This window comes from Pituophis catenifer, unplaced genomic scaffold, assembly GCF_029215685.1.
Source record: "Pituophis catenifer annectens isolate HBS135680 unplaced genomic scaffold, rPitCat1.0.hap2 SCAF_1, whole genome shotgun sequence".
In the NCBI taxonomy this organism is placed as follows: Eukaryota; Metazoa; Chordata; class Lepidosauria; order Squamata; family Colubridae; genus Pituophis; species Pituophis catenifer.
Genome location: NW_027256881.1, coordinates 134,898,729 through 134,921,184, shown reverse-complemented (window position 1 = coordinate 134,921,184; position 22,456 = coordinate 134,898,729).

The window sequence follows — 22,456 nt, the reverse complement described above, 5'->3', positions numbered from 1 at the left end:
AAGTAAAAAAGAGCTAATATCAAGAATTATCTCCCTGTTTTATTTAGTAAAATATCCCTATTTAAAGTTATGAAAGTGGAGGCATCACTTGCATTTATATTGCAACTGTTTGAGTAAGACCATTGAATATGCAGCTATCTAACGCATTATTTCCATTATCTTACAGCTTTGCTTTGATGTCAATAGACTTTCCAGCCATGTTGATTTAGCTATAAATATTTTTATCATCATTCTGAAATTTTATTGGCCTGGCCTCTAGAGACACAGTAAACGGACTTATAGATTAAATGTCAGAATAAAGTTCACCCTGCTTGTTATTCACTCAGATGAGTTCTGCAGCTTTATAAATTTGTCATTACCCATATTTGGACAAGGCTGGGCTTCTGGAAAAGAACTGAGATTTCTTTACCTGAGATGTTAAACGACAAGCTCTGAAAACCAAGTATCATGGTTTCATTTGCCAGTTCGTCTTGGTCTACAGATTACTTATACCTGACATAACGGCTTTTTCAAATAAAGTTGGAGTTCTCAAACAGAGTTTCTTTATCTCAGTCTAGTGAAAAGAAGGACTAGGAGTGACATGATAACAGTGTTCCAATATTTGAGGGGCTGCCACAAAAAAGAGGGGGTCCAAAGCACCTGAAGGCAAGACAAGAAGGAATGGATGGAAACTAAACAAGGAGAGAAGCAACCTAGAACTAAGGAGAAATTTCCTGACAGTGAGAACAATTGAACCATGGAATGATTTGCCCCCAGAAGTTGTGGGTCTCCCACATTGGAGATTTTTAAGAAGAGATTGGACAACCATTTGTCTGGGATGCTATAGGATCTCCTGATTGAGCCAGGGGTTGGATTAGAAGACCTCCAAGGTCCCTTCCAACTCTGTTATATAAATTTGAATTAATATGACAAGTCACAAAATCTCAGGTCTGTAGACTAGAATACAAGTTAAAATGAATCCCAGAGATAGGCAATAGCAAGCCACTTCTGTAATGTTGCCAAAAATCAATATGAACCTGTCCATATAGTTACCAAGAGTTGACTTTGACTTTACTTGTGTTCCTACTGACTGTTCCCTCTGTCATATGGTGTATTGATTTCAGAAGAAAACTATTTTATTCACCAAAATATATCCTTAGTGGGAGTCTTGTCTCAAATCAACTGACAATTTGCTAATGGAAGAAAATGACAAGGTTTCTATTTTTGTTTCAGATTTGGAGGAGCACCTTAAAAGGGGGGGGTTGTTCCAGGTGAATATAATATCTCTTTGCAGGATCTTCTGGGATTTAAAAGGCCATCCATCATTATATGTTGAACAATGATATTATAGCACCTGCTGAGGTTTATGTAAGGTTGGATCCTTTTGGTCCAGAAGCTCTGGGGTGACCAGTTCACCCAGTCTGGCTATTAAATTGCTGCAGAGTTGGCTTATACCTATTGTAGTTAGGCTCCTGGGCTTCATTGAATCTTGTTTGTCCTTCCCTTGATCCAGTGCTCAGTCTACATATCGGTCTCAATCCTGTCTCCTAGTTTAGTCTTTGATTCCAACTCACTCTTTAGTCCTGGCTGACAGCTCAGCTCATCACTTCTGCTAACCTTTATCTTAAGCTTACTGCTCTCTATGGTTATCAAATAGCTAGGGACTGATCTGGGAGTTGAATCAAGCTTCTTCTCTAAATTAAAGGAATGCATTCCCACACTTAAAAAATCCCACACTTCAAGACTGGCCCTTCACTATATACACTATATACAAATTGTGGAGAGGGGTAGTAGGATGATGTCATTGGTTGATTTGGGAGCCAGAAGGACCTAAATATTTGAGAGAATTAGTAGAAACAGCCGAATATCTAAATTGCTTCTGTGGCCAACATGCCTGTAGAAGTGTCTGTACAGGATATAAAAGGGGCCTGTAAGGACAATGTATTAAAGCTATATGGAATTCAATAGATTTGAAAAATTAGTTTCAGTGTATCACATCATCTCATTCCAAAATAATTTGTAAAAAAATCAGCTTCCCAATTGAGAATACTTGGGATAGATTTTGAGATAAAAGTGTATAAAATCCAATAAAAGGATTTTTATAACAGAAGCAGAACATTTATTAAGGGTGACTTGGCAATTGTCTGTCATAGCTCAGGTTATGAATTTAGCACCAGATGCCACAAATGTCATCATTACTTTTGGAAAGAGTTGATTTTTATATACTGGAAAACTATAATCTTTTCACATCTTTAGATCCCTTGTTTACTCATTTGTGTTTTACTCCTCTGTTATCTTTAATTGTTTTCTACTGTATTTGTTTATATATTTTGCCTTAAACAAGTTTAATATTTTTTTAATGAAATTGTTGACTTCTCAGTGGCTGGAAGTTACATTCTGAACATAAATTCTAGCCAGGGATTGTGGGACTTCTGGTCCTAATCCTAACCCATCATTCCTTGAAGAAAAAAAGTGTTCATTTAACATTAATGTCCAATATGTATTGGCCAGTTCTTTGCCCACTAAGCATCAATACTGATAAATCTGCCTATAGATATAAGCATTCAGAATACCATTTAACCAGTTCTAAAATCTGTGTCTTTGGTCAAAAAACAATACTAGAATGCTGAAGGAAGAGATAATGAAAACATGTTTATGGATAGATTGCTCAGTTATATTTTTAGAAGTAGAGACAGTTGTATTTTGGAAGGGAAAAGGGGGCATTACAAATGTATCCGACATTAATTTTCAAACACAAATACTTTTCCAAGGTGTCCTCTCCATGGTGGACATGACATACTTTTTCAGCTTGAATCAGCAGCTGGCAGTGGTGTTAAAAGATGATTTATCTATATCTAAAAACAACAATTCTTAGAAAAATTAAACAATTTCCAAAGAATACTCTTGGAATGTACTATCTTTTAAGAAAGATTTCTCATCCAGACAGAAGTATACTTAAGCATATTAGTTTGATAAAACCTAAGAGCCAGTTTAGAATAGTGGTTAAGGCATCAGGTTACAAACTAGAAGACTGTGAGTTCTAGTCCTGCCTTATGTGCATTTGGAGTAAATGCTCAATATGGAGTATAATTTATTTTACTTGAAGTTGCCATTTTGCAGAAAAACCCATTAAAGCTCCCTTTAAAAATTGCCAGTTTCTCTCTGGCTAGGTAATCCAAATTGCTAGTGCTTAATTGCTACTCCTTATTATTGTCACATAAGTGATAAATAGCATGCTATGTAGAGAATGGATAAATAAAAGAGACAACTATTCAGTAAGCCTGAATCCTGATATGTCTTGCCTAGCATTGCCAAATACTTAAAGGGGGGGGGACCCCATAGTTTCTGCAAATGTTATAAATACACCTGTATCCGACATTAAGAGCATCTGCACAAAAAGTAAACAGATTTTTTTACAAAACAGATGCTAAGAGCCTGGAAGAACTGAAAAACTCAACAAAGAGCTCAAGATTGTGAAGCTGAAGAGTTCAATGATAATGTTCCAAGAATTTCTGGCAATGAATTTTGATTGTTTTGACAAGTCTGGATGTTTATGAGATAGAGAGACAAAGTAGCCCATTAGATGCAAGCGAAGATAGCTGATCATCTGCTCCCTTTTGCAAATATACATATCTATCATGTGCTATTTTTAGACTTTATCTTCAAAGAAGGCGTAAACGTTTTCAGGAAGTGAACGTGTTCTTCCCCAATATTTGAATGTAACCCTGATGATTAGCGTGCCATAAGATAAATAGTGAAATAAGAATTTAATTTGCAATCTCTCATCGTTTTTTTTTCAAAAAGAGAAAACACTTACCTAGATGCAGCTCTCAGAAGGAATATCTGGATGGCTGAAAAGTACTGGTCTAACTTGTCAGTTCTAACTAGAAGGGCTGAGGTCCAGCAGCTTTCAAATGTGTGAACTAAACCTCTCAGCAGCTGTAGGCAGCACAGCCATTGGCTGAAGACATTGAGAATCAGAGGCAAATACTGTACATATGGAAGTTGCCAGCTTCAGAGAAGACTGCTTGAATGGAAATTGCCATCCTCTGAATCCATTCACAGTGTCACATAGGCAGACAGACAGACAGCAGGCAGATATAGATGAGATACAGAGAACGAGATGGTATAATATGGATCATATTAAGAATATAGGTCGATATGCATGTATGTGTTTATATGTATGTGTGTAGAGAGGAGAGCGATAGAGGTAATTCATAGAGAGATGCTTTCTCTCACTGTACATTTATTAAATATACATTTCTTGTTTGTTTAAATCATTTATACCCTGCACTTCGGGGGGGGGGGACACTCCCATTTTTGCTCTTCTGTAAAATATGTGAAAAATGAAAAAAAAAAAAAAAGAATTGGTAACAATATGTATTGGCCAGTTAGGAAATTTCTCCTTAGTTCTAGGCTGCTTCTCTCCTTGATTAGTTTCCATCCATTGTTTCCTGTCCTGCCTTCTGGTGCTTTGGAGAATAATTTACCTATCAGCCTAATGCAGATGTTATTGGTGACATCTGTCATTTCCCCTATGACTTTGTACCACAGTCCTTCTGCATGAGAATCCCCATCTGATATTGCACTAATACTGATCTCCCCAAGACAGAAGGGGTACCAGGATAATTTTGAGCACTCCCTGCCCTACTCTATACCTGAGAAAGGAAGCAAAATGCCATTCTAATACTTTTTCCAAACAAACAATGTGCTACTTGAGAATAATATTGCCAGTCTTCTTGATTTTAACAAAGCAATAAAATCAGCAGCAGAAACATGCCACAGAAAAATCAAAAATCAAAGGAGAAAAGGAAGAAGGAAGTGGTTTCAGTCAAATAATAATAATATCTGCTGGTCTGCTTTGAACCAGTATAGGTTCTTTTCTCAGCATTTACTGTCTGCTTAAACAAACATTTCGTGTAATGACACCTTCCAGAGAGAGCTCTTTCTCAAATTCAATAGCTAGTTTGATGCAAATGAGGTAGTGGGTTTGTGGGGAGAATTGGAGAATGAGCTGCTGCAAAAATGAACAAACTCATAAATTATCTCATTGCTATTCCCTGGCAACCTGAACCACAAGATTGGTGATATAGTTCAACTTCAATTTGTCCCCTAATTGCATCTTTTCTTGAATCCTTGAATATAGATTGAAGCCTAACTTGTGTTACTCTATCGACTGATAGGTCGTTCAGCCAATACACCAAGGATTCTAAGAGGACAACTAACAAACAACCGGCTATTTTGATTTATAGCTCTGTGGCAAATTGTACTTTAAAAAAAAAATAATTTTAATGTTGCTAGCCTGAGTGCTGTTCTTTTCTAAGAGGGGAGTTTTCAAGCATATGTTTATTAAATGGGGGAAAATGTTCTTCCAGATGCAGCTGTTTCCATAGTAGAGACAATGGACAAGATGCTAATTGGAAGACATTAAAAAATTAAGAGGGGTGAACCCAGGGTAATAGCTATCTTCCTTCCCAAGAAAACAAATGTGCTCCATCTATTTATGAATTCTTAGACATTGCTGAAACACTTGTATATGCACATATCTGATCATATATTGATCATGCTATTTAGGCTGAAGGAGAGAGTTTGGTCTAGTGGTTTAGGCGCTGGCCTAGAAACCAGGAGACCATATGTTCTAATCCCGCCTCAAGCATGAAAGCTAGTTGGGTGACTTTGGACCAATCACCAGGAGACGATGAATTCTAGTCCCACCTTAGGCACGTAAACTGGCTGGATGTCTTTGCGCCAATCACTTTCTCACAGCCCGATCCACCTCACAGGGTTGTTGTGGTGGGGAAAATAGGAGGTAAAAGGAGCCCTGGGTATGTTTGCCATCTTGAGCTATTTATAAAAGTAATAATGGCAGGATATACTTTTTACATAAATTCAGTTGGAGTTCAACAACATACTGGTAGTCTCATACTAATTCTGATATATTTTGTAAGAACTGTGGAAAATTACAGCATGCTTCTGCAGCTATTCTGGAAAAGTCAGATCTGTTCACCTTTGAATAGTGCCAGGTGGATTAGAAGAAAATGTTGGCCACATGTAGCCATTTGTATTATTTAAAGCGATCAACAATTTATGACCACTAGAGAGGCAGGCGGGTGCTGTGTTGATGTTTTATTATTGCTTCTGTAATTGCTAACTATGCAGTTTCACCAAGATGTTAGACGCATGCAACATATGTTTAAATTGTAAGGGAGGGGATAAAGAAGAATTATTTCTACCTATGGTTCATGCAAGTCTATCAGTTACGGAAGTTTTACTGTGCTAAATACAAGGGAGGTTTGCTATCATCTATGAAATGAATCAGAACAATTTCAACAAATTCGTATCAAAGTGCAATTTGTTTTCATTAAAATAGTCTGTAATTTATTTTGAGGGAATGAACACAAAAACAAAATGTGAATGGTAAATGCTGAAGGAAGGAAGAATTAGGGGGGAAAAGACCGTAGCCTTCAACTCACTAATTTCAAACAACAGAATAAATCCCAGCAGCCAAATCAAAATATGGCCCATTGCCTCCAGCAAAAACATTTTTGACATTAACTAAACAAGAAGTTATTGTATCTAACGAATCCTAGGCATTGCATCTTCCACTTCTGCTGCATTTTGCAGAGAAAAAATAAAATATAGAATAAATATGGCATATACTGGCATAATAAAATTCCACTTATTCTCCAGGCTGAAACTTTCTAACAGCTGTCAAGCACAGCTCCAGATCTGTCTGGGAAACACCCAGAGACTCTGCTATTGTGTCAAGGGGTCTTTTAAAACAGTGAGGTCACAACCTGAAACCCTGAGGGGGCCTAAAGCCTCAAAAGAGCTCAAAATGTTGACAGCACATTGCTATTTATTGTTTATAATAAACACGACCCCATCATAACAATTCTGGGCAAGAAAAATTCACAAAACAAATCAAATCTTCCCCAAATCCCCAAAATTCTTCCCCAAATCCCCAAAACTTTAACCTTAGACTGTCTACTGTAGACCTCATCCCATTCCTAAGAGGTCTGTAAGGGGCATGTATAAGCCCACCAGCGTGCCTACCATCCCTGTCCTAATGTTTTCTTTTATTCGTATCCTTTCCATGTATTTATAATTATGTTTACACTTGTATCTGTCATAAAATACATGCTTGACGAAATAAGTAAAATAGAAAATAAAATAAAATAAATATGCTCCTTCCACAATCCACAGTTAAACCAATAAAATATTCATTAACACCACCACACATGCACAATACAGTCCAGCAGAACCAATAAGAGAACTGCACAACCAAAACGTCTAGGCTCCCTAGATGTACTAAGCATAACCACCTTCCTGAAGCCACCAGGGTAGGTACCACCTGAACTGCAGGAAAACTGATCCAAAGAAACAGGGCAGCTACTAGGAAGGCTGCCCTTCCTTTGACCCCTTGGAGGAGGGACCCCCAAAGCAGATTTAGTTCAAAGAATATGGTCCCTAAACCAAATTGAAGCCAAGCCATAAGCAGCTTTACATGTTAAAATCAACACTTTGGATTGTATTCAGAAACCTACTGATGGACAACACAGCGTACGTAATGCCAATTTATCGTGCCCACTGAACTGTCATCCCACCATCAAGTAGTCTACTGTATTCTAGACCAACCACAATTTCCAGGTAGCCTTCTAAGACAACTCCAAATAAAAGGTATCCAGATATGATAAAGGTATAAGTTAGTGTTTTTAAGGTCTTCTCTTTCAGGAAGGGTTGCTACTGGACCAAGGGACCATGTTCATCAAAAAGAGCTATGAATACAGATGAACTTCCAAGTTCCTGACCTTCTCCTTCTATCTATCTTACTAGAAGTCAGTTTGTTTTGTCCATCCTAGTAGTCTGGACACTATTTCCACTTCATCCTTAGGTTAAACCAGGGTTAGCATATGCAATTGAACTGATAGATGACCTCTCCCAAAGATTTCATATAAATGCATTATGGTTCATCACACAGTCAACCAGTTATTCAGTCCGGATTTGGCATTTTTCTCTACCTATTAAGTCCTTTCCAAGAGCCAGATCTGGATGTTTGATCTGGAACAGGCAGATCTGGATGTTTGATGCTATTACAGATATTGTTGCAGGATATAAGCTGTACCACGTAAAGCTGCCTTTTGCAATTGACTGATGGTGAATTTGTCAATACCGGTGGTGTTCAAGTAGTGCCCAATTGTTTTGGGATTGTACATAAGGCGCCTGTTACTATTGGTACTTTTGCTCACTTTTGCTACAGTCAGTCATTCTATTTCTATTTGTAGGTCTTTGTATTTTGTTATCTTCTCCAGTTCTTTATTTTCTGTTTTGCTGTCTCTGGGTACTGTCATGTCTACTATCCAGATTTTTTTGTCTTTCTTATCATCAATTGTTTCATTTTGAGTGTTATGTGGCAGGTGCCTGTCTGTTTGAATTCTAAAGTCCCAAAGCAACTTAGCTTCTTCATTTTCTATGACTTTCTCTATTTTATGGCCCCACCGGTTCTTGCTTGCAGGCAAATGATATTTCTTGCAGATTTTCCAAAGCATTGTTGCTATTTAGTCATGCAGTTGCTTGTAGTCAATCTGTGCAATCTTCTTGTGGCAGTTTACCAGGTAATCCACTGTTTTTCAGCTTCTTTCCATATGCAGCATTTACAGTCTGTTGCTGTCTTCTCAATTCTGGCTTTTATGCATTTGTTCTTAAGGCTTGGTCTTGTGCAACTAAAATTAGTCCCTCAGTTTCTTTCTTAGCCATTGCCAGGTGCTCTTAGCCATTGCCAGGTGTTGTTATTATCTGCTTTCCCTGCTATTTTTTTTAATGTACTGGCCATGTAATACTTTGTCTTCCCATGCCTCCATTATGTTCTTCATTTGATCTTTCTTGTAGACCAGTTTGGGCTCTCCAATAGGCAGTAAAAATCAGTGGTGAAATCCAAATTTTTTTACTACCGGTTCTGTGGGCATGGCTTGGTCGGCGTGGCAGGGGAAGGATACTGCAAAATCTCCATTCCCTCCCCACTCCTGGGGGAAGGATGTTGCAAAAAAAGCACCCTGTTATTAACACAGCTGCCTGCAATTACTGCAGGTTTGAATCTTACCAGGCTCAAGGTTGACTCAGCCTTCCATCCTTTCTAAGGTAGGTTAAATGAGGACCCAGTTTGTGGGGGCAATAAGCTGTCTTTGTATGAATATACAAAAGTATGAAGGCTATTGCTTAACACATTGTAAGCTGCCCTGAGTCTCCGGAGAAGGGCGGCATATAAATCAAATTTAAAAAAAAAATCTCCATTCCCACCCCACTCTGGGACCAGCCAGAGGTGGTATTTGCCAGTTCTCCGAACTACTCAAAAATTCCGCTACTGATTCTCCAGAACCTGTCAGAACCTGCTGGATTTCACCCCTGGTAAAAATTCCTGGTATACTAACTTCAGTACATCTTCTTCACTGTCCTTCAGATATTCTTCCAATGCCCATTTTTCTTCTTCAGCCATCTGATGTACTTGCAACATTCCATGCCTAGCTATTTTCCTTGGTAGATAGAGTCTGTCAAGATCGTTTTGAGGATAAAGGGTATGATTCATTATTTTTCCTATCCATGGCTTTTAATTCTGCTTGAGAATTCTGCTTCCAGTCCACTATTCCAGCTGTATATCTAATGACTGGAATGGTCCTGGCATTGATTGCCTTGATGGTATTTCCTCCACTGAGTTTGGACTTTAGGATCTTCTTCACTCTCTTCATGTATTCACTTCTAATCTTTTTCTTGACTTCAGTGTGCTTGATGTTGTCAGCTTGAATGATACCCAAGTATTCATAGTAATCATCTTCATCCAGACTCTTGACGTTATTTTCATATGGCATCTTGATTCCTTCAGTTTTTACTATTTTTCCTCTTTTGATGGTGTGTGTCAGTGGTGGATTCCTCCGGGTTCGGCCCGGTTCCCCTGAGTCGGTAGCGGTGATGATATGACATCACCGAACTGATTCTGGGCCCCCTGCGCCCCTGCCCCCCCCCCGCATTATTCTTACCTTTTATTTGGCTCCACCCCTAATCTATTGCTGCCTCCTGAGTCCCAGCTGATCTGCTAGAAGAAAAAAAGCTGTTTAAACTCTTGCCGCGGGGCTTCAAAGGGCCGCCCTACAGCTGATCAGTGTTAAAAGGCAGTGTGCTGGTAGAATGGTGCCTCCAAAAACAAATGAGTAGACCAGTGCCTGAAAAAATAAATGAGTAGACCAGTGCCTCCAAAAACAAATGAGTAGACCAGTACCTGCAAAAATAAATGAATAGACCGGTGCCTCCAAAAACAAATGAGTAGACCGGTACAGCTCTGCAAGCAGTTAAAAGCCTGGTAGACCAGTACCTCTGCTAAATCCTAAAGAATTGTCACATGACCATCAAGCCATGCCCACAAAAGAAGCCACGCCCACAGAACCGGTAGTAAAAAAATTTAGAACCCACTCCTGGTGTGTGTGGCACATTTTTCCAGTCCAAACTCCATTGTAATATCTTGGCTGTATACACAGATAGTGTTGAGCAGTGCTTATTATTATTGTAGTGGTTGTTGTTATGGTTTGTCACACAGTCAACCAGATGTCCAGAGTGGATTTGGCATTTTTGTCCACCTTTGAGTCCCAAGGTTTAGACTTTGCCTAAACCAAATCCAAAGACTTGGTTTAGGCAAATGTTGTTGTTTAGTAATATTAAAGGCATCATCTCTGGATGAAATGTTCCAAGTAAAGCTGCCCTTTGCAATTGACTGAAGGTGATTATGTCAATGCTGATGGTGTTCAAGTTATTTTGGGACCCCACCCAAGGTGCCTGTTATTATTGGTATAAACTTATATATTGATTACCCTGATCAATCAGTTTAAAAAAATCAAATGACAAACTTAAAATGTGACTATTTGGGAGCTCCGGTAATAATTTTGCCATATAACAAGAAATTCTTTGAGAACACTCACTGTTGAAATAACTTTTTAAAAAAGCATTGAAAGTCTTCATATGGTCAGGCATGAAATCTAAACCATCAGTCATGAGTACAAACTTCCTTTCGTTTTTAAACTCTGAGATGATTTGACTAGTAGACTCAGTTTTTCTTTTTCATTGGACAACTCTTCTCCTTCCAGAGAGGACATCTTTCCATGATAAATGATGCATCTCCACCAAACATAATATATTTATGCCAGCTACATGTTTAGCATTCAGATTAGAAGCGGAGCAGCAAGAAAATGAATTTCAGAAAAGGAAATGCAAAGGCTTATAAAATGTGTGGCTTTTGCTACCATGCCGTGTAGGTTAGGCAGAGACAAATTGTTCATTAAGGTGCCTCTGCTTTTCTCATGAAATAGGCGCAGAAGGAGGGCATGGTCCTGATGCAGGAGGCATACCAATCAGCCAACCTCATTACCCCACGAATCCATAGTTCACGCTTGACAAAGATTGCCAGATCTTGTGAGATTTTTTTTTCTTCCAGCTCCTCTTCTAGTTTTTATTGGTCTTTAGATGCTACATGTGCTAATTATATCAACTGGCTCCAAAAGACAGAATACATCCTGGGAAAACTGTGCCTTCCTCTACCCAAGAGATACCCAGAAAAAAAAGAGCATTTGTTATGTTGAGCTGCAACCACATTAGGTCAGTTGCAATATATTTTTTGAAATTGCATCCATCTATCTGCCAGTCCACACGGTCTCTGCCTAGTAGGTTAATAAATAATCAGGGGAGTGAAGTAGACAAGGAGCTAATTTGCTGCACTTTGACAATAACAAAGCTTTTAATCATCTTTTGGCCTGGACAGCGTTGAAACTGCTGGCACAACAGCTCTCACAGTCTCCTGTAAAATTGAAAGCATCAAGAGTGGTGCTCAACAAGAAAGCAAGCTTCACCTTTGATCTAGAATAGGGGTGGGGAGCTATGGCTCTTTTATAACTTGTGGACTTCAACTCCCAGTATTCTTGATCCATGCTGGCTCAGGAATTCTGGGAGTTGAAGTCCACAAATCATAGAGAGACCATAGTTCCCCACCTCTGATATAGAATGATAGCAGGGAAGGAACCCATTATGATGGCAAAAAGGTGCAAAGGTTCAGATAAAGGGTTTGCTGTGAAGAGGACAGAAATCTAAGCTTTAAATTATTGAGGAATCCAAACATTGTAGCCAGACAGCTACCTTTTCCTTCCACATAGTTGTTGGTGCTGCTTTCATCTCTAATTGAATGTCTTCCTGTCAAACCTTTGAACTTCTGGATGTTCAAAATTTTGGCTACTCCTGTCTAATCTCTGAATGTCTGACATTAGCAAAAGATATTACTATGCAGTTTTGGTTAGGGCAGCTTTGGATCAAAACTGGAATATGGGAGTCAATATTAAATAGAATGAAACTCGGAGAGAAGATCAAAGAAGGAGCACTGCCAAATCAATGCAATATTTATCTGGGGAACCTAGGTGCTGCGGAAGGTAGCAAATGCTGCTGATCCCCCTCTCCCCTAGCCATTTTTTTATGTGTCAAAGGTCTGTACCAAAATGTTCCTTTGTTTACCCATTTCATAAAGTTGCCAAAATGACAGTTATAGACCTAAGAATCCCCAAAGTGAAAAGTTTATTTCATAAAAGGAAAAAGGAGTGATGTTGCATATGAAATGTTGGGTATAAGATGGATGGTATAAAGATGGACAAAGTTTCACCTGATTTGATCTTTCAAGATTTGGAGCAATGTTTAAAACAAATAAATAAATTTAGGAGAGACACCTATGTCACTGCATGATATACCTATGTCATGTTTAGTGGTCCTATAGAAAGTTAGCACCCACCCCTCTCCTAGAAGAATGAAATATTTTAGGAAATGTTAAAAAGGCAGAATATTATATTTCCCCTAAAAGAGAAATAAAAAATCTTAAGGGAGACAGAAACTCAGAGCCCCAGCTCCCTGCCCCCAGCAGATATTTTGTGCCCATTAAGAAAGACTGGGCCAGCCGATCTACAAAACAAAAGACCTTCAGGTCCAGGGTGAAGGGATTAAGGCATGACCCTTCAGGACATAATAGGATTAACCCACTAAAACACAGAGCTCACTACATTGCACAATCTCCTAAGGCCATCGCATCACCCTCCAAACTTCAACCAAACTCAGACAAGCATGACCCCTACATGACCCCATGGGAGTCTGACAACAGCCAATAGAATACATGTTCTTGCATAGGAACAGGAAGCTCAAGTGCAAAGCCCAAGAAAAGGTATAAATATCCCCCGTTCTCAACTCCATATGGTCTGCTACCCAGAATCACACATGCTTGGTAGTTCTGCTTCATCAATAAACGGACCCTCTTTCCAATCAGCCTCCAGCCTCCATTTTGTTTCCAGTGCCTTTTCTCCTGGCTTGGAACTGGACCTGGATATTTCTTCCAATAGTCCATTTCTATTTTCGTATATTTATGATAAAGGCATTAATTCCATCTTGGTCATGCAAAACTTTCATTTGACAAGCATATTCTAAAATTATACTGCCTTCTTAAAATCTGTAATTAAACTGGTGGTCAATCTAGAATAAAGCTGTAGAGAATCCGAACACAAACTTTGATCAAACAAAGAAGGGAATTAGCAGCTAGGGGTAGGGCTAGGCATGCTGATATTATATGATATGATTGACTACTATAGCTAGAAAAATAAAAGCTCTAAGATTTGGCAGAATACCCTAAAAATGAATTGACATTTACATGAATCATGCAGCATGACCTTTTCAAAGCCAGGACAGATTCTTCTATCAAACATCTCCTTCCTCACCATGACTAGCATCTTTCTCCTCACAGCCTTTCAACGATTTTAGATATGATTTCTTGATATTACATGAATATGTCTCCCTCAGCACCCCTCTGCTGTACATTTCCCCCCTTTGATCTAGATTTTTGCCTCGGTGTGTGTGTGTCTGTAAATGATGGTTCTACAGTTACAATGTACTTAAATAAAAACACAAAAACACATGGACATCCTGATCTAAATGGAATGTTGCGCCTATTATGTCAAAATAAATAAATAAAAACAAGTTATAATAAATAAATTTCACCATTATATTTCTATTGAGTATAACTTCTACTCCATTTTTTGCATTACAGGATAATATCAACAAAATTACCTTCTCCCTTGCTTTGAGTTTGCAAAAACAAACAAATTACATAGAAAATAGAACATCGAATCATAGGCTCAAAGATTTATTTATTTATTTATTTATTTTTATTAAATTTATATGCCACCCTCTTCCCGTAGGACTTGGGGCGGCGTACAGAATTAAAACATATAACAATAGAAACCCTAAAAGCAGCCAATATAAAACCCCAAATAAAATCTCGTAGCAGATCAGGGAATTCGCTGAAACAGCCATGTCTTCAGGTCGGTGCGGAAAGTGTGGAGGTCAGGGGTCGTCCTGAGCCTGATGGGTAACTCATTCCAGAGGGTCGGTGCGGCCACTGAGAACGCCTTCATCCTGGGAGCTACCAGCCAACATTGTCTGGCCGATGGTACCCGGAGGAGGGCAGCCCTATGTGACCGCACAGGCGGTGGGAGGCCGGTAAGAGGTGGTCCTGCAAGTATCTCGGGCCCATGCCATGAAGGGCTTTATAGGTAAGAACCAGCACCTTGAAGCGGATCCGAAGAACAACCAGCAGCCAGTGCAGCTCACGCAGGAGAGGTGTCACACGGGAGTAATGAGAAGCTCCCGTAACAACCTGCGCGGCCGCATTCTTGATGTAATACCAAGAGCCTTGGTACTACAGTGGTTTAAAGCACCCTGTTATTAACACAGCTGCCTGCAATTTACTGCTGGTTCGAATCTCTCCAAGGCTCAAGGTTGACTCAGCCTTCCATCCTTTCTAAGGTAGGTTAAATGAGGACCCAGTTTGTGGGGGCAATAAGCTGACTTTGTATAAATATACAAAAAGGATGAAGGCTATTGCTTAACGCACTGTAAGCCGCCCTGAGTCTCCGGAGAAGGGCGGCATATAAATCAAATTAAAAAAAAAAATTCTGGACCAGCTGGAGCCTCTGGGTGCACCCCAAGGGCAGCCCCATGTAGAGGGCATTGCAGTAATCCAGGCAAGAAATAATGAGAGCATAAGTGACTGTACAGAGGACATCCCTGTCTAGGAAAGGGCGCAACTGGCGCACCAGGCGAACCTGTGCAAAAGCCCCCCTTGTCATGGCCGTCAGATGTTCCACCAAGGACAGCCAAGAATCAAGGAGAACGAACCTTTCCAGAGGGAGGGAGAGACTCCCCTCCCATCTGAAGTGATGGGGCAGCTAGATCAGGAGATGCCAGCATCCACAGCCACTCAGTCTTGGAGGGTTTGAGTCTGAGCCTGTTTCTACCCATTCAGATCCGTACCGCCTCCAGGCACTGGGACATCACGGAAAGGGCATCCCCAGGTTGGTCTGGAGTGGAGATGTAGAGCTGGGTATCATCAGCATACTGATGATACCCCACCCCAAAACTACTTATAATCTCACCCAGCGGCTTCATGTAGATGTTAAAGAGCAGGGGGGAGAGAACCGACCCCTGCAGCACCCCACAAGTGACGGGCCTTGGGGAGGATCTCTGACCCCCCGCCCAAACAAACTGCGTACGGCCCAAGAGACAGGAGGAGAACCACAGTAAAACAGTGCCTCCCAGAGCCGTTGCAGCAGGATACTATGGTCGATGGTATCGAAAGCCACTGAGAGGTCAAGTAGCACCAGAATGGAGGAAAACTCCCCATCCCGGGCCCGCCAGAGATCATTCACCAGGGCGACCAATGCCGTTTCCGTGCCTGAAGCCCGATTGGTATGGATCCAGATAATCAGTTTCCTCCAGGAATTGTGGAAGTTGGTATGCCACCACCGACTCAACAACCTTCGCTATAAAGCGAAGGTTGGAGATGGGATGAAAGTTGTTCAAGGAGGCCGGATCCAGAGGTTGAGCTAGAAGACCTCAGTGGTCTTCTAGTTCAACCTGCTGCTCAAGGTAGGAGACCTTATACAATTTCTCTCAAATGGTTGTTCACAGAGGTGGGTTTCAGCAGGTTCTGACCAGTTCTGGAGAACCGGTAGCGGAAATTTTGAGTAGTTCAGAAAACTGGTAAATACCACCTCTGACTGGCCCCGCCCCCATCCATTCTCTGCCTCCTGAATCCCAGCTGATCAGGAGGAAATAGGGATTTTACAGTAACCTTCCCCTGCCATGCCCACTTAGCCACGCCCACCTAGCCATGCCATGCCATGCCATGCCACATCCACCAAGCCACACCCACAGAACTGGTAGTAAAAAAATTTGAATCCTACCACTGGTTGTTCAGTCTATTTTTTAAAACCTCCAGTGATGGAGTCCCTGCAACTTTGTAAGGGGAGGTATTCAATTGATTAATTATTCTCACTGTCAGAAAATTTCTCCTTTTTTTCCTCCTCCTCCCCCTCCTTCTTCCTTCTAGGTTGGCTCTCTTTAACATGCTTCTGCCTTCCACCCATTGCTGTTAGTCCTGCCCTTTGGTGCTTTGGAGAATAAGTCAATCCCCTCTTGACCTTCAAGTTCTGGAAGAAAGTTATCATGTCCCCCACCCACCCAATCTTTCAATAGGCATAACTTGTTCCCTCAACTTTTCATCACATATTTTATCTTCCAGACACTTTATCATCTTTGCTGCTCTTGTCTGCATACTTTCTAGGGTCTCAGCCTCTTTTCTGTATCCTATCACTGTATGTAAGATCATTTTGTGGTCCTATCACTCTCAATATCAATACAGCGGCATTAGGGGAGGCGTGTTTCACAACGTTCCTTCTGTAGCTCCCATTTTATGTAGCTGAAATGTAAAATGAAAGTGGACATTCATTCATTTTCTTTTTATCAGCTTTAGAGCAGTGGTGAAATTCAAATTTTTTTACTACCGGTTCTGTGGGCATGGCTTGGTGGGCGTGGTGTGGCTTGGTGAGTGTGGCTTGGTGGGCGTGGCAGGGGAAGGATACTGCAAAATCTCCATTCCCACCCCACTCCAGGGGAACGATATTACAAAATCTCCATTCCCACCCCACTCCTAGAGCCAGCCAGAGGTGGTATTTGCTGGTTCTCCAAACTGCTCAAAATTTCTGCTACCGGTTCTCCATAACCTGGCAGAACCTGCTGGATTTCACCCCTGCTTTAGAGTCTTACCTGAGAAGAAGGCTGAGATGAGCTTTTGCTTTATTTATTTATTTATTTATTTATTTATTTATTTATTTATTTATTTATTTATTTATTTATTTTATTGGATTTCTATACCGTCCTACTCCCGAAGGACTCAGGGTGGTGAACAGCCACAAAATAAAACACATAAATACAAAAATTTAAAGTAGAATAAAAATGAATTAAATAATTTGGCTGAGACAAATTTAAATACCCCATAATTTAAAAACAAATTAAAATTTACATTTAAAAAGGGGAGAAGATTTAGGCCAGGCCAGCTTGATGAAATAAAAAAGTCTTAAGTGCGCGACGGAAGGTGCACAGATCCAGGATCCTCCGTATCTCCGGGGGGAGCTCGTTCCAGATCGTAGGTGCCCCCACAGAGAAGGCTCTCCCCCTAGGGGCCACCGGTCGACATTGTTTGGCCGACGGCACCCGGAGGAGCCCCTCTCTATGGGAGCGTACTGGCCAGTGGGAGGCTATTGGTGGTAGCAGGCGGTCCCATAGATAACCAGGTCCTAAGCCATGGAGCACTTTAAAGGTGATAACCAAAACCTTGAAGCACACTCGGAAAACCACCGGGAGCCAGTGCAGCTCGCGCAGGAGAGGTGTTACATGGGAACTCGTCGCTCCCATAACCACCCGTGCGGCCGCACTCATATTGCGTATCATTTATTCCTGGCCCTACTAATTCATCTTTTTCAAATGACCCGTTTCAAAAATGATCATTCAGAGAGTAATCATTCTGAGATTTTTTTAAAAAAAAATCCTATTCTTCTTTGGGAAAAAAGCAGTATGATTCATATTTGCATCATGCACATTTTTAAAATAAGAAAAGTTTATGACTCTGAATCAGCATATTTTAGATAGTAAAGCCCCAGTGACATCCACGAGAGAGTGAGGGGAGATACAATAATGAAAGCAGTAGGGCAGCAGCATGATGCAAAACCTACCCCTTGTCATGATGATGCATTAACATGGAAAAGGAGCAGAGTTTGCAACAAGACAGCATGGCACCATTTTTATCATTTTGACAAAATAGCAGCCCTGGCAGACTTCTAAGCATGCTGCCCTTGATTAAGCAATTGTTTAGTGTTCAGCTTCTATACAATCAGCTGTTTTCTACTGAACTTTGAAAGACTCTCCCAATAGCCCTCCCTCCCTCCCTTTTTTCCTCCTTTATTTACATTTTCTTTTCTATTTTGCAAACAAAGAATGATCCTCAAGCCACAATCTGATATAGTTTTAATGCTTTTGACGAATATTTTTTAAAATGACCTGCAATTATATCCAAGCTGCAGAATAGGCTGGTTGGGCAACACCGTCTTGTTTCAGAAGGAATCCAGAATCTGCCTGAAAACTGGGGCTTTCCCAAATATTAGCACAGAATATGGCTTCATCAACTAAGTACACTGACCAGGGAACTAAGTGCCCTTGGTTTAAAAGGCTGAATTCACTAAGCAGAATAGTTAAAGCGGTTGGCTCTCAAAGCTGCCTCACTGTTTACGTATTTAAAGGCAAATATTTAATGTTATTCTGGAGCCAACATTTATAGCATCATTCATCTTATCATTTATTTAGAAGTTTGTTACCCTGCCTCTCCAATAACAGTCTCCAAGATTGCTCACAAACTGAATTTACACAATAGGATACACGCAGCCTTGGATAGCCTTTTCATTATTGATGAGGTTAACCATAACAATATGACAAGCCAACATTACTCAGCTGTTTGCTCAGCTACAGTCATCAAGAGATATCAAATACGTGGACAATTCTCCATATGTGTTAGAATGCCACTTCTATAATTCCCAGATAGGATAGAGAAGGCTAGTCTTGCTACAATTACAGGTGAAAATTATCCAACAAGGAAACCGGTTCATGATAGCTTGCAGCCTCCTTAGCTGGGATTCAGTCGCTGATTGCCAAAAGAAGCAGCAGCAGCTCATGCAGATGGATCTAATCTGATCTACCTACAGTAGATCTTAATCCCAATATCTTAATTCAGTTTCTCCTTTGCTTAGGGCTGTTCTTAATTACTCACTTAAAGTATTAACCACCAACCATCAGTGAGCAGTGAATCATACTGGCATAACATTTGTTATCCCACTACCAATCAGTGGTGGGTTCCTCCTGGTTTGGCCCGGTTCGGGTGAGCCGGTAGCGGTGACAATATGACATCACCGAACCGGTTCTCTTTGTTCGGGAACTGGGCCCTCCCATCCCCCATCCCCGCATTATTCTTAGCTTTTATTTAGCCCCGCCCCCAATCTATTCGCTGCCTCCCGAATCCCAGCTGATTGGCTAGAAGGAAAAAAACTGTTTAAACTCTTGCCACGGGGCTTCAAACGGCTGCCCTACAGCTGATCAGTGTTAAAAGACAGTGTGGTGGTAGATCAGTCCGCTCAAAAAACAAATGGGTACACCGGTACAGCTCTGCAAGCAGTTAAAAGCCTGGTAGACCAGTACCTCTGCTAAATCCTAAAGAATTGTCACATGACCATCAAGCCATGCCCACAAAATAAGCCATGCCCACAGAACCGGTAGTAAAAAATTTTAGAACCCACCCCTGCTACCAATGTATATTGTCTCACATGAAGGCTGTTACCCAATGATAGATCCCCCAAAGCAATACAGAATATTTTCAATGCTCTATATAAGCAGCCTCTGACAGGAGAAATAGGAGAGCTTGTTCACATCTACTATGATTAATAATTAGAAAGGAATTATTGTTATATTTCATTTTACATCCTTTTTCTTTCAAACTGGACCAAGAAAATGTTTCACGCCATATAAGAAGCTTCCCATTTAAAATAGTTTCTAATTTTTGTTCAGTGGCATTCATCTAAATATAGCTCATCGATTATTGTAAACTCAGGGATCAAATTTCCCCTTTTTTCTAAAGAAGACAAATTTAATGTAATTGATTCAGCTCAGACAGATGTTTTCAATATTCAGAAATATTGGTATTAGGGTAACATTTTCAGCAATACAAACATTGCAACCATTTGTGCAAGACTAATCAGTCAACTCTGAAAGCCTTTAATTTGTGGAAATTAATTATAAAAGACAACCATATGTCTCTCTAATTATAACCAAGTTGATGGGAAAGCTGCAGTAAGAAATATATTTCTCTGATCCCTGATTGCAAAAAAAACCCAAAAACAACCCAAATCCATCTTCTGCTCTGATGCATGAATCCATTGGTGGGATATATTATAATAAATTTAGGTCCAGCCCAGTGGTGAAATCCAATTATTTTTAGTACCAGTTCTGTGGGCGAGGCTTGGTAGGCGTGGTGTGGCTTGGTGGGCATGGCTTGGTGGGTGGCAGGAAAAGGATACTGCAAAGTCTCCATTCCCACCCCACTCTGGGGCCAGCCAGATGTGGCATTTGCCAGTTCTCCAAACTGCTCAAAATTTCCACTACCGGTTCTCCAGAATCTGTCAGAACCTGCTGGATTTCACCCCTGGTCCAGCCTCTCCTCTCTACTCAATTGCAGTATTTGTAGCCTGGAACTGGAATTTGGCAGCCTAGGAGCAAGGGAGGAAAACTGACTCTATCAGTGGTTGGTGTATAATCCTGTTGCAGATGAGGTAGGTGGAATGGACATATGTTGAGCTTAAAAGAACTGGCATGATTTACTACATGAGGGATGTATCAGTCATGCTTCAAAGAGTAATGGGAAATGTCATCAACTTTTGCAAGTGTTTTGTGTTGAAGGGGAAGGGAAGGGAAGGGAAGGGAAGGGGACACCACATACATATATTCCACATTCCTACATAGTAACCCTGAATCCAAGAAGGGAAAAGAAATGTATGTAAAATCATTGCCACTTTTCTAGAAAATAATGTCCAACTATTTTTTTTATTCCCAATAATAATTTGTTTTAACTGACCTCATGAGTCTTAATATTAAAGGTCTTTTTAGTTACAACTACTTCTTTCATAGTTACAAAGACAGGAGTGCCAACGTTACTAGAGAAGGATTTGACAAGGAATTTTAACAGATTGGAAAATGCTGATTCATACCATTCAATTCTGAAAAAAATAAAATATAGATATGAATTTGAATAAGATATGAATTTGAAAATTTATAATTTTCAAAGAGAGCTGAGAGAAGCAATGGGAGGGCAAAGATTCTTTGGTGGACAGAACACAGGTGTAAGTAACTGGATACATCTCAATTGATCCACTTACTTGTAATACACAATAAACATTTGTGTTAAAAATACATAGAAGAACAAAATATGTACATTTTATGCAGAATTTCCACAAACAACACAGCAAAGCCTGGCCAAACTAAATCTCAGCAGTATAATTGTGCAAGTTTTGTTTAGTTTAGAAAGCATGTTTGAATTGTATGCTCTTTTGAGGAGTTCTGCTCATCAGTAGAAAATCTCTGTTCTTATGACCATTTTAGGATATTAAATTATGCATGTTAGGGAAGGAGTTTTTGCTCTAGTCTTGTTGCAATATTTTCAGGATCAGACTCAATAAATTTAGTAAGAGTTAAAGGTTTAAATATTTCTCCTTTTATTTACATTAGGCATTCTATATTCACTGAATATTCACAGATAGAAGCAAGGAAAATGGGTGCATACAGCTCCTTATATATACAATGGGTGGAGCTAGATATGGGAGTGGTGAATTATGAATACATTAAGAAGTGAAGAATAAATTAACCCCTGATACCCCGTTCATATACTATTTACACATTAGAGAATAAGGCATTTACATCTGACAAATCCCCCTCTAAATGCCGATTCGTTATGCTACACCAATTACATTCAGATTCAGGACAGTACAAAACATATAACTTAGAAGTCAAGTATTTATGCTGCTTAGAAGGTAAAGGCTTTGTCAATATGTCAGCTAATTGTTCTGAAGTTTCACAATGCACTGCTTTAATAAATCCATCCTGAGATAATTGTCTCACATGTTTAAATTTTATATCTATGTGTCTGGACCTTTGTCCAATGGCGTCAGAACTAGATATTTCAATAGCTGCTTTATTGTCTTCATGCATAACAAAAGGTAAAGCAGGTTTTTTCCAAACATCTGAAATTAAATCATTAAACCATACAAGGTTATTCGCAGCTTTAGATAAACAAACATATTCTGCTTCTGTCGTTGAAGTGGCCACTAATTCTTGTTTGCCAGTGTACCAGTAAACTGGACAGTCATTTAAGAGGAATATATAACCAGATGTACTTTTTCTACATGAGGTGTCTCCAGCCCAATCCGCATCTGCGTAACATGTGAGCTTTGGTTCTCTATTATTGTTAGGTTCTAACATT